General features: G+C 35.1%; 1 long non-coding RNA gene across 1 annotated transcript; it reads left to right on the forward strand.

The window, feature by feature from the left end:
• The first annotated feature begins 8,203 nt into the window (after positions 1-8,203).
• On the forward strand, positions 8,204-12,028 carry LOC133531764 (uncharacterized). The gene is made up of 5 exons (XR_009801591.1): positions 8,204-8,324; positions 8,700-8,830; positions 9,066-9,149; positions 9,636-9,839; positions 11,133-12,028. It is a non-coding gene; the product is annotated as an uncharacterized LOC133531764 (long non-coding RNA).
• The last annotated feature ends 2,842 nt before the right edge of the window (positions 12,029-14,870 follow it).

Consider the following 14,870-nt stretch of genomic DNA (forward strand, 5'->3'; position numbering starts at 1 on the left):
ACCCTAGTGTCTGTGTGATTGGCCCCCTCCTCATCGCCACGTGGGCACGGTGGATGAGAATAGACCGCCCTAGCATGTATATAAAAACATCGGCAACCTAGCCCACACCCGTACTAGCCACATGGGAAACGCTGCCATGACTAAGACTTTGTTTGTGTTTGGTATCAATCACGACAGAAGTTTTCCCTGCAACCAGCACAAGCACGAACCAGAGCACCGAAATATATAAATATATTTAATAAGAGACCTAGCCTCAATTACTGCAGACTTCAGTGAGTAGGGATTACTCCCAATGGCACGCACGTGATGCCCTCACATTCATCTAACAGCTGGACTTTGAGACTAGGGAGAGTATGCTCGCCTCTTATGTTGGTAAAGAAGAGACGCCAAGTCCTCTCAACTTGGAGCTAAAGACTTCTAAACGGCTTCAGTTTGGCACCGTTAGGGAGAAACCGCTTAGATGGACAAACTGTTAGTCCAAACAGTGATCTGGCTTTATAAAATATCATACTAACACTATAGAAAGATAGTAAATAACGAAGTTAGATTTTGCTAACAAAAAAATCACAATATAGTAACACAAATAAGGAAGTAAAGTATCTCCACCATAGCCCAAGTTTAGCATTACGATGAAATCGCAAAACCAAACACAGACACAATCCTACAAGTTTAGATTTACCAGGATAATTCCCAGCAAACAAACAAATAGAAAGAATAGTAGAGAAACTTCACTTACCCAAAGCCAGAGATACTGCTAGTCCGATGGTCAAAGAATGAATGCCCCCCCGACTGCTCTCACCGGCCCTTTTATATGCCTTTACTAGCGACACAATGGGGACATAACGGGGACACACTGGATACTTAGTAGCTACTGGATACACAATGGATACATAGTAGCTACTGGGGACATATTAGATACATAGTAGGGACTTAGACTTAAATAAGACAATTGTCAATCTAAAAGTACCAGGGTACCAGAATTCAGAAGGAGGTTGTTCTCCTCATGGCACGTAGGGACATACGATTCATGACGAAAGGTCATAAGTTTCATCTTGTTTACCAAACCATACGCCCTATACAATAACGTTCACATTAACACCGATTGTCAACTGTGTCCCTATCGCACACAAGGCTCAAAAAAAGACGGAGATATTTTCAATGACGTTTACTCACACAATGTCATTTGCGCACACAGTGACAGCAGTCGCTTAGTAGTCAGTTTAAGTAGACCAAAACAATGATAAAAGGGTACGTTCCAAAACCTGTCAAGCATGAATATGCAAGCATTATTATTTACTTTCAGACATTATAGTTTTGTTTCCTGAAAGTAACATTTGTATTGTAATACTTCACGTTTATTATCAAATAGGTAAGTCAATGTTTTTATTACACCAATAATTGCATGTACGACTACAAATATTCTTTTAAAAGAAACTAATAGATTTAGGAATAGATTTTGGCTTCGCAAATCTTACCAGTTGTTCAGCACAACAGAATGAACTGTCAATGTCAATGTCAGTGATATTATTCCACATTTTAGGTTAACTTCGATTAATCATTACTATTTCGCGCATTATTTTAAAACAAAATAATGAATGTTTACTGTGTGTTACGTATTTAAACGAAATCACGAGTGGTGAAATATGGAAACGTGTCCATCAAGGTGTAATTGTTAGAATAAAGGGTTAAATCATGAACGAAAAATGCAAACGAAGAGGACTGTAGTATTTGTAAGGTATTTCGTTATTTTCTATGTGTTTTGATACAAAACTGAGGCTAATATTACGCAATAGGCATATGGCTAGTCACAGCCGCCCCCAAATTTAAGGTTTTTATGAATTACCACAGGAATTTATAAAAAACTTCAATTTCCTCTAGATTTAGTCGGAAAATTTTCCCCTTTTTTTTTTTTAAACGTGTAGTGTGTATTCCAATACTAAGTGACTGTTAACGACTCAGCTTTGAAATCAGTTCATCAGAACTCCGTCAATGAACCAAGACAACTTTTTCCCCAGAAACCTCGCTCTGCCAGAGATACCAGATTGTGAGTCCGATAGGTCCTATTAACCCGTCCTTGCCAGCTCACCCCGATCTCGGCGAGTATTCCTTCCCTCTGCGGACCGTACACTTCCGTAGAAGAGCATCTAATGAGACAGCAAAAACTTCCCATGCAAAACGAAGAATCCTTTAATTTTTATAAGTACGAAGCTTTCAAGTTCCATTGCCAAAATTCGAACCAAATTTCACTGCCTTATCACTCTCAGCCACGTTTTCTTGGCGAATGTCTCATACTTAAATAAGATACACCGACCTTTAAGTTTGTTTGGGTGGTTTTTTTTTTTTTTAAAACAAACTTAAATTTGACACTAGTGAGTACCTCAATATGGTACAGCAAAGATATTTTTGTCTAAACCAAAGAATTACTGAACCAAGTTAAATAAGGTAAAAATATTTGCTGATTATTACACCTTATACCAATAAAAACAATAAATATGTTTAATTAATTCTTGAAAAGAGCCTCGTCCCTTCTAGACGCTCACGGCCCATAAAACATGTCGAATGTCGGATATATCCCATCCAAGATGAGTGTGTGGGTTTCGTAAGTGTATTCATACCTTGTAGAGTACTAACTAGAAAAATCTACCCTTTTAAATGGGTCTAATCCAATGGATTTTAACCTACTGATAAGACTTTTCCAGTTAGTTGTGTTTCCCCTTCCCCCCCCTTTTTGTTCCCCTGCAAACACCGACGAATCTAGTTTGATTACACTCTAGCCTCTGTCTATCTGTATCAATCCATTTTTTCCAATATAGGTACATCCGTCTACTATACGTCCATCATCTGATATTCATACAACTCATTCATAAAACCTCACATATTCATAACTATAAGCACTCATCGTTCATATACATTCCTCCTCAGTTACGCATTCACACGATTTTTACAGACAGCCAAGACTCTTGAGATGCAATCAAAAAGTAAAAAAAATAGAAACACAAAATTTATTATTGTACTGTCACTTGTAATAAAAAAAAATGTAAGAAAAAAAACATTCTGTCCTAGCCCCATACTAGCCCAATACCGGTTTAATTTATTTAATAATTACTACCTGAATATATTTTTTATTAAGTATTTAATTCAATTGACACACGAAGTTTTTTTTTTTATTGTTATATTTTATGACAACGCTCCGCGACTAATTCGCCTGCCTTTTGCTCACTAGTGCCGTTCAAATATGCAGTGTCGTCCACCCATTATACAGTAGACCATCGCATCGTGGACATGTACAGTCAACTGCCAAAAAGTACCCTACCCTGTATGCCAGAGTAAAGTTTGTATGCCAGAATGCTATGCGAATATGGAAGGATTCAGAATGAGGATCTACACAGGCGCCTATCACTAAAAAGGCATGGTGCAGAATGAAGGGCTGGGTGTACAAAAAAAATGACCTCAGACGGCCGCGACCCTGAGTCACGAGGAGCCGAGGAAGAACACAAACGAATAGTACCGCTGACTGTATATACAAATAACGAAGAATGAATCCCGAAACACGCCCAACCATTCCACTCTTTACCCCCGAGAATCGATATGTCCACACGTAATGTCTAACTATTGCTCTAACAAAAGCCTATAACCACGCACTACTATGCAACAATTATATATCAGCTAAATGTCATACAACTTTGTTCTCATTACCTTGATACTGGGAAAATTGTCACACTGGGCAAAAGCCACTATCTACAAAACTTGGGCTAAATTGGAATGCTATGGCAATAAAACCTAAAATTGACTCTAGAATCTAGATGTACCCTGCCTCTATATGGTTAAGCCATCTCCCAAGGCAAAACATTTCAAAATATGCTCAAGCATTCATTATAAAATAAAACCAAATCAGGACTTAGGGCTACAATCTGGGCGATAAAATGAAATATAGATATTTCTTCCCAGTAAAATTCCGAACTTTACTCAGATAGCATTTGATATGATGATGACGATGATAAATAATAAATATTATTTAATCATATATGAATATTTAAATAATGAATTGAATTAAAAATGTTTTCCCGCACAATGCATTTGACATAGGTCATTGACATGTCACATTTTCATTACACCAAATATATCTATGTAACTATTACACCCCAATATATAACCAAATTACAGCAAATATGTTTAACAAGATTTGAAACAACAATGTACTTTACTCAAACTATCCGCTTAATTCGTTACTTCATAGTAAAATGCAATATAAATTAAGAATGTTAAGAGCACAAAAGTTCCATGTATAAAATGTTTAATAGCAAAGAAAAAGAATTTTATAACAATTTTTCTTTCATACTTACAGTATCTGTTTTTGACTAAAACAAGCCGCTTGTGATTTCACACATTAATGTTCTTCATTTACCACGATGCTCAGTAGGCCTTAGGACAGTTGCAACAGGAAAGTCAGTGACTGTCGTTACTTGGTCTCACCAGCGGCACCAGCACTTGAAGTCTGGCTATGGTGTCTGTTCTTCTCCAAGTTGCCCGGCATTAACAAATAATCTAGTCCCGGTATCACAATATTCTCTTGAATTATAGTTCAGGTTTTCATTAATTCACTTCAATTATAACCACATTAACACTTTTCACACTATAAGACTCCACTTTTCACTCAGATACACATAATTTCTCACTAAACCCTTTTTATAGAAAATGCCTGCATTTGATATTTAAAATCAACTTATAAAGATAAAGTTTTTCTTAAGAATATGAAACGAAGAAAAATAATAAGCCACGCAACTACAACAAACTTAAAAAAAACGAAGCCCTAATATGATCTAAAATATAGCAATGTAATCACAAAGTTGGCTAATTATTTAATACTGATTCACAAAAACAAAACACAAAAAAAACTTATTCACTCAGTGGGATTTGAATTCGGGCAAAAAGCATTTAGCCTACATACATTAGACAACCTACAGCACCATTACGCCACGGGAGAGTTACTGTAAGAGGTGAATTTAGCAATAGCTTTGTAGCGTAACTTTTCTCTGATTTCCTTTTATTATGAAGTGTTTCGTACACGTACTGGCAAGTTTTATCTTTAATTGAAGAGGAAAATATATATTTACAATGTAATTACATACGCATATATCCAAATTACATACAATTCGAAATTGACGTAAATATAAAATTCAAGAACACATGTTAATTAACAATCCGGAATATCTAAAGAATTTGAGTAAATTATTATTACATTTTATATAACGCGAACACAAGATTTAAAATTTGTTTCATATACCAACAAACTACAGATGTTCTTATCAAAATATTCTGTACTCACGTTTCCAATGCATTTCCTTGCTAATATATCCACTTTTAACCACTGTCACAGCACTTATAATCAATCTCTGGGATAACATATACACTTGTTTTTGTTCTAAACACTATCTAATTTATTTGAACTCTTCCTAATGGCATTTTTCTGTCTAAAACAAATTGTCCCGGTTACAAACACCATTTTTCTATTATAACTAAGATTGACCACACGTCATGAACTCAGTTTGCTAATACACATATTATCCTAAACTTCACAGCGATTTTTATTTCTCTCACATACGGATTTCCATTATTAAAACGACCTAGACTTATTTTTACGATAACTTGAAAACAAAAACAATTAGACAGTCTTTACTCCATCTTCACCGCTACAAACTGTCAAACGTATCGGAAGCGTATATTATAGGCGGCAAACTCAAAATTGTATGCGCGAAAAGCGGAAAACTTGTACCCGGTGCATCCTGCTGGTTTGTATTTTATATTATTGATTTTTAAGAATTTATTATTTTCATTTTCTTATTCCTAGCAAAATATACATATAATCTTGACCATAAATTAACATTATCAATAATCGATGTTGTTGTCACCTAGTGTCAAGTAGCGACACTATTACGGTGGTTATCTACGTATTCACTTCCGCACTCTAGTAATGTCACAGTTCGCCGTCAGATGACGCTGTAAAGATAAGCTGATATTTTCCATTTCACGATCCGAAACACAACATATTGAAAAAAATACATATCGAAACGAATGCCAAATTATAAAAATCGATAAATAGTGATAGTCAAACTTAAAAGAGAAATATATAAAGATTGACAAATAAAACTTCCTGACTAATTAAATTACTCTACTGTTTTTGACTTTTAGCGTCATCGATCAATCATGGAACGTCTAAGTACTTCTACTCGACACTAGATGGAAGTAGTACTCGGAATCTATGCATTTTGAGATTATTCAATTGTTTGCCAAAAGATTATTTCGTATCGGACCTGTTAAAAACAAAATGTAATATTTTTATTAACTATTTTTAATACTACATTAAATCGATCGTGTAAACCCGCTTTTGATCATAACCAATATTTTCTAGATGTCGGCCATGTGGGACAAAATTAAAAATACGTCCTAGCATCCCTGACAACATACGAAACACTGCCTACATGATTTAATCGGATTGTAGCCGACTTAGTTAAAGTTCCCCATAGATGGCGTGTGTAACAAGAAATAAAAGAATACAATGAAATTTGGCCGTTTTAAGATTTTAATATGCATTTTATATTAATATGATAGTAAGGATGCTTTTATCCAATAAGTAAATTAAAGTAATTGATTCAATCACGCCATACCATAAACTATTCTAGACTTACAACGATATTTTAATCATGGCAGCCCTAAGCTCTGACACTTTTCTAACTTCCGTTCATTTAAGTTTTTTTTATTAGTATTTTCTATTAACATCATTCATTTTCATTGCCTAAAACTTGTTATTAAATCTCAAAATTATTAATTAAGGTCATAAATACTAAAGTTACCTCAACTATCAGTGTCATAGTGAATTAACACCTTAATAAGCAAACAAGTGACAACCATCCATCCGCCATATTGTAATTCATCAAGTTGTATAAAAAATTTTGACAAATAATTACCATGACAGAACTTTAAACTGAGCTGGAAGAGATCGTCCTCGAGTGTGCTTTTATGATTCTCTAAATATCCCTACCCATTGCCTATCGCAAGAACTGCACAAGACAAACGAAATAGAATTTCGGATTAAAACACGATCATGTTCTTCACTTTCGTCAAATTTTATAAATCTTCAATGAATCTAGTGCCCTACGATGACCTATGACCTAAAGTTTGAACTGTATAGAAACAAGGATGTCCAATTAATGTGCCCATTTCCTGTTCGAATCGATATACCGATCGAAATGAGCTCAAATATGAAATCTGTCACTTCTAGCAAGGTAAGTTTCTATTTTTTTTCTGTCATTTAGAAAAATCACTGCTATTGAAGCCCTATAGTCAAACATACTCACATACTTAAAGCCTGATAGAAAATAATTACCACCCACAAATTGACCTATCTATCAATAAAACTGCTTTTCCAATAAATACGAGACAATACGAGTTCTGTCTGTTTCATACTTTGTTCCCAATTTGGTATTATTCTACTTATAGTGGCCTAGAGTATTGTATTGCCTTATTTTTATTGTCTTGTTCACTAATACAACCATATTTCTTTTTGAATAAAACTGAAAGCAATCAAAGTACTGACGGGATGACATTCCTAATTTTGTTTTATGCTGCCTATCTGTTATTTTGATCCTCTACTACGCGTTTTATATTGCAATAATGCTTACAAACTATGTGTCTTTTCAGCAACCTGACAACTCTATTGGAATAGTCCCTGTTGCCTGACATACATGAACTGTTAACAATGAAAATGTATTGAATTTATGCTGGAGAACCCCGCTTGCTGGATTTGATGAAACCTTAAAGAGTAAGTATGACATTTTTAATACTACTACTAGACTACTAAACAAATTCCCTTAGGCCTTACTTGACTGTATTTGGAATTCGAAAAATGTTATTGTTCTATAAGATGATATGGGTGTCTTTTTTTTTTTGAAATCTTGAGTTTTTATTTATTTATTTGGAAGTGCAATATGTTATGAAAATTAAAAATAATGTGATGACTTCAGCTAAAATATGAATAGGATTTCTTGCGTTACTGAAAATTTGTTAGTGAATTTGTAGTTTTCTTTCTAAAAGGATCCCGGCAGTTGTCCGGTAACTCAAAAAGTGAACCTAAACTCGAACCTGTCATAAATATTCCTCTTCTTGCAATCAACCTTACAGTATATGTTTAATTTTTCAGCAAACAGAGACAAGACTGATGGCTGCCTACATATACCCATACCTAGTGTTTGGTGATGTTTAAGCTGAGCGGAGCAAATTTCCGTTTGCTGTTTTCATGGACTTTTCTGAGTCTCGATAATCTCCAAGTAAGTACAACAACTCTGTCACTCAAAGCAAATGTTTTATACTTAATCCTGTTTAGAAACATAAATTTTAAGAAAACTTTCTCACTTTCAAAATTTTTAGTACTAATTTTTTATTTTTTATTATTTTAAATATTGAGACCTTTTTAGTTTAAAATAAACACTTCTAATAATACTTATATTATCTATCCTCAAGTTTATATAATTTCAGACTAACTTTTGTATAAATCCTATCACAGTGTTTTTTGAACATAGATCACATGCAGTACATCGAGTTGGTCATTTTTATGTTTGCTATCTACTCATTTATTTTTATTGGTCTCAAATATTCTACTTAATGCAATGAAATCTACAATATACATATGTTTAAATTTTCAGCAAACAGAATGGTTTCCTGACACCTAGCCGTGAGGTCCCCTAGCAGTCAGTTAGACTTAAGCCAAGCGAAGGAAATCTCTATGGTTATTTTCATGATTCCTGTTTCTCCATGTCTAAGCCACAATTTTCAAGTAAGTATAGTAACCAATGCCACCTTGAAAAGCTATCTTTAGACTTAACCCTACTTAGTAAAATAAGCAACTTAATTTCCTTCATTTGTCATAAAGAAATCTGAACTGTTTGATCTACCTTTTTCTGAACTGTGTATCTGAAGTATCTTATAATAGAAAATAAAACCTATTAAAGAGATTTAAAAATAAGTTTTCTTAAATATACCCTACTTAAGCTAAACTTTTTCAATTTTAGTGTTCCGGAGAACTGACACTGCCCCGCAGAGTCATTACATCTACCCTCAAAATACACACTATGGAATGCTTCTATTTCTGAAAGGTAATTTATCTTATTATAATATATTGTACAAAATGTATTGTTATGTATGAAACTCATGCCTTTTGACTGACACTTATATTTTAAATACCTAAACGGCGCGTTCTCAATGAATGAGCGAAGAAATGAAGAATGTGCTTAGCCTTACATAACCTATTCTAATTCTATTGACTAATTCGACTTAACCTAGCTTATTTGTGACCTAGATTAAGGAAGTATGTCCTGCAAGGCAAAGATTTTCAAACTTTTTAGATTTTGAAAAGGAATTTATGTACTGCCTACTTCATTTTATGAAACCTAATATTTCCGTAGGATGTGTTTATATATCCTTTTATTATGCATTGAAAATCATAACGCGCCCCCGCGAATGGATGACTTAAGAAAGATGTTGATATATTGCCCAACTAAAACTGACTAAGAAAATCAAAAGCTACCTATTCCTCTTTAATTTTAACAGAATTTTTTCTAATGCTTGCCTATTTATTTCAGATTACGAAGGACCACACTACTCCAGACTCCTGTTCAATAATTTTATTTCATCACTTTTGCTGTAACAATGGCTGCTGTCTACTGCCACTTCAAAGTTCCTGTTCCACGGCTCTATTTCTAGAAACCTGCACCCACATCAGCAGTGGTCTACATTGAATACTAGTTATAGGGAAAATTGACACTCAAGATCTTCTTTTATGTTAGGTACTTAGTATGCTAGCTTAACCAATCATGTACTATTATTCGACCGTAGTCAGAATACGATGGAAAAGTACCGTCAACAGATCAGTACTGTAATCCTAAGTCAACCTATGTCTAATATACTTTTATACTACAAATAAGTATGTTTTTGTATGTGCACCGTTAGTCAGGGCAACAACACGTTACATATCTCAGTCGATTTTTGAAAGATAAAGCACTCATAGAGACCCTAGTAAATAATAGCAATGACTGTTTGCTTTCCTAGACTAAATGTCCTAACATGTGTGTTAAATATCTCTGTTTGTCAGATGAACTCAAGCAGATCCTAGTGCATACATACGAGTACATACATGATTATCCTACAGTAACCAATGTATGACATTCACATATAATAATCAAACCAAACATAGTCCTAACGTATGTGTGGTTGTCACTTAGACCCACGCTTATACAGATTAATTGTACCTAGCAGAATTAACTGTTTGTTGCTACTATTCTATGAGTGACTGGGCTGAGCTTATCCGTCAGATAATGCATGAACTTTATTATCCGATGTGTAGCTTATAGGATGATATTTTATGAGTTTATAAACTCTCTAATAACAGTCGAACTCCTATATTATCACATGCGCGTAGCTATTTATATGATATAGAAAGCAAAAGTCAAAGAAATCGCCCAATGGTGAGTTGAGCGATCGCAAAACCAGAAGAGTTGTAACTGCGTTGCCGGCTTATATAGAAAAGTAAGAAAGATGCGGAATACGCCCCCTGTTCCTTAATATTTTAAGAAAATTACGTGAAATGAACTATTTCACGCCCCCATAATTTTTCGAGTAAAGCAGAACTTCTAACAGACCCGTGTTTTATCTAGGCTATACCTAACCGCATCCTAGGTAGACTTAGGTAATGTTATCTTATGTCTAGACTATTGGCACTATTAGCCTCCTAGCTTACTAGGTAGCGACCCTTCCTATGAAAGCTGCCTAACAAAAGCATCCACTTGCGCGTCTACTATGCATATGCGTTCCTAAATCATGGATGATATCTATTTATCTAAGTTCTAAGTATGTACTTATCCATAGAAATATACACTACGCCGCCTACTTAGTACCTATAGCACAAACTTTGCCTAATTTGAGACACGGTCGATATGTGAAAGACTGACTTGAAAATATTTATTTCATTATTGTTATTGGTCCCTACTATAAATATAATTTCTTCAAATCTATGACGCGAAAGAAACAAGTATGATTATTTTGGCTACATAGGCTTTAATTTTGCTATTATTATTTTTTAGGTATCAAGGCGCAAGAAGATGGAATTATAATTGATTATTTTGAGATGACACGTCTCAAATATGAAATGAACCCCCTAACAACGACGAGAAGAAAACGAGTAAAGAAGACTGATAAACTTTAAATAGAAAATAACTAATCCTTATATTTTTATTAAGTAGACAATAACTCTAAGGATTTTTTTTGTACATAATAACAGTTTGAAAAATAAACGTTTTTATTTTTCAAACTAACTAAACAAATAAACGATTTTATGACTTTTATTTAAAACACAATAAAAACAGAGTCCAAAATTCAGTGTACCCACTCCGCTCTCACGGCAACAAAATGTAGCCTGAAGGCTACTTTTACTTAGATATATCTTGAAAACCCGTAGTAACCCAGGTAAAATAGATCCTGCGTCACGGCTCACCAAAATGTAACTTCCCCCACCTACTCCCCAATCTACCCCACCTTTAAAATTGATACCACCCTTAAATTCTACCCTCATAATTTTACCCCAACAATAATTTGGCCAAGTGATCGTCTAGTTAAAGGTTAGGACCCCTCGAAGTGAACCGCGGAACCCTAGATTCTTTAATGAGTAACAACTAAATCTTGGACTTTGATTTTACCTAATTGTTTATTACCTAGATGTTAAAGATCTGATATTTACTGTACTATAATAATATACCTATTATGTTGATGAGAAATTATTTAAAGGAAATTATGTTAAGATTCCACCTCCTGCGAAACACCGTAAAACCAAGATACTCAGAACCATTTCTATATTAAACATGACACCTTATGAGTAAAAAGGAAATATAGGTATAATAAACTAAAAGTTTATAGCAATGTCCCGGTTAAGGGTATAGGCTCCGCCCAAATGCGCGAGTCGTTGGCGTCGGGTGTAGCCTTAAGTTACAGAAACGTCAATGTGATTTTAATGTAATATAAAATATAATTTTATAATTCATTAGAAAAGCATTGCAGCATGTAAGATAAAATAAATATAAAAATAGTATTGCAGCGTATATGATGATATAAATATAAAAATATTTTTGGTATAATCCTGCTACTCCTATTAAGTCTTCGGGGTAACATTGAAGCAGCACTCCTGGGATAAGCCCATTTACACACTATTATAATCAGATTGAATATTATTACCTATCAATCCTATCATCTTCTAAACGAGGTATGAATATATCACACGTGCTGCCTCTAATGCTAGATGCAGGTCTGAAGACTCCTACTCCGATTAGCAATATCAATCGGGCCACCTACTCCTACCCTATTAGCCAGACGGGCTATAACCAACGCTTCGAAACCTATGCAAGCCTAGGGGCTGACGAAAAGAAGCGATAAGTATTCGTCAGACACCATTTACTTATCTTTTTCATATCCAAAAACTAAGGCTACTAAGCCATTACCCAGTCCCCATAGGTAAAAGTAGGCTGAATTCCCAGGCCTTTTAAAAGTATAAACGAAGTACAAGTATTATTGTACTTTATGATATCGAAATATCAAGATGAGCATTATTCCACTCAAATATTCCAATGGACTGCGCTCGCCTGCCAAAGGGTCTCTAAAACAAACCATTCCTCAATTCCAGAATAGTCTGTGTTTCTAAGCCCAGCTTGATATTTGAGAATTGATTTTGTAAATACCTTAGAACCTGATCGCAATACTCTGTACTTCGTCTTTACACCAAAAACCCAGAAATGAAAATAAATTGATATAAGATGTTACAGGTAACCTTCGATTTTCCACTCAGGGTAGTAACAGTCTGGAAGATTTAGGTAATTGAACTCCATTACCAGCATTCCACTCAATATTAGCATTAGTACAAGATATAAAACCATAGCTTCACGTCATTAGAACCTTTAAAAGAGAAATATACACCAACCAATCAATTTTATAGACCAAACCTAAGAGAGACCCTATAACAGTGTGTGTGTGACTCTACTCTATTCCTACCCTTAGTCCCTAATCTAGTATGTCCAGAACACAGATCGTACTTACCATTGATCTAGTGGTTTGGAACATACACAAGTGTATCCCTAAATCTAAGCTGTAAGCATTCGGCCGACAAAACCGAGGTATAGCAAACCCTAGTGTCTGTGTGATTGGCCCCCTCCTCATCGCCACGTGGGCACGGTGGATGAGAATAGACCGCCCTAGCATGTATATAAAAACATCGGCAACCTAGCCCACACCCGTACTAGCCACATGGGAAACGCTGCCATGACTAAGACTTTGTTTGTGTTTGGTATCAATCACGACAGAAGTTTTCCCTGCAACCAGCACAAGCACGAACCAGAGCACCGAAATATATAAATATATTTAATAAGAGACCTAGCCTCAATTACTGCAGACTTCAGTGAGTAGGGATTACTCCCAATGGCACGCACGTGATGCCCTCACATTCATCTAACAGCTGGACTTTGAGACTAGGGAGAGTATGCTCGCCTCTTATGTTGGTAAAGAAGAGACGCCAAGTCCTCTCAACTTGGAGCTAAAGACTTCTAAACGGCTTCAGTTTGGCACCGTTAGGGAGAAACCGCTTAGATGGACAAACTGTTAGTCCAAACAGTGATCTGGCTTTATAAAATATCATACTAACACTATAGAAAGATAGTAAATAACGAAGTTAGATTTTGCTAACAAAAAAATCACAATATAGTAACACAAATAAGGAAGTAAAGTATCTCCACCATAGCCCAAGTTTAGCATTACGATGAAATCGCAAAACCAAACACAGACACAATCCTACAAGTTTAGATTTACCAGGATAATTCCCAGCAAACAAACAAATAGAAAGAATAGTAGAGAAACTTCACTTACCCAAAGCCAGAGATACTGCTAGTCCGATGGTCAAAGAATGAATGCCCCCCCGACTGCTCTCACCGGCCCTTTTATATGCCTTTACTAGCGACACAATGGGGACATAACGGGGACACACTGGATACTTAGTAGCTACTGGATACACAATGGATACATAGTAGCTACTGGGGACATATTAGATACATAGTAGGGACTTAGACTTAAATAAGACAATTGTCAATCTAAAAGTACCAGGGTACCAGAATTCAGAAGGAGGTTGTTCTCCTCATGGCACGTAGGGACATACGATTCATGACGAAAGGTCATAAGTTTCATCTTGTTTACCAAACCATACGCCCTATACAATAACGTTCACATTAACACCGATTGTCAACTGTGTCCCTATCGCACACAAGGCTCAAAAAAAGACGGAGATATTTTCAATGACGTTTACTCACACAATGTCATTTGCGCACACAGTGACAGCAGTCGCTTAGTAGTCAGTTTAAGTAGACCAAAACAATGATAAAAGGGTACGTTCCAAAACCTGTCAAGCATGAATATGCAAGCATTATTATTTACTTTCAGACATTATAGTTTTGTTTCCTGAAAGTAACATTTGTATTGTAATACTTCACGTTTATTATCAAATAGGTAAGTCAATGTTTTTATTACACCAATAATTGCATGTACGACTACAAATATTCTTTTAAAAGAAACTAATAGATTTAGGAATAGATTTTGGCTTCGCAAATCTTACCAGTTGTTCAGCACAACAGAATGAACTGTCAATGTCAATGTCAGTGATATTATTCCACATTTTAGGTTAACTTCGATTAATCATTACTATTTCGCGCATTATTTTAAAACAAAATAATGAATGTTTACTGTGTGTTACGTATTTAAACGAAATCACGAGTGGTGAAATATGGAAACGT

Source organism: Cydia pomonella, chromosome 25 (assembly GCF_033807575.1).
Source record: "Cydia pomonella isolate Wapato2018A chromosome 25, ilCydPomo1, whole genome shotgun sequence".
NCBI lineage: Eukaryota > Metazoa > Arthropoda > Insecta > Lepidoptera > Tortricidae > Cydia > Cydia pomonella.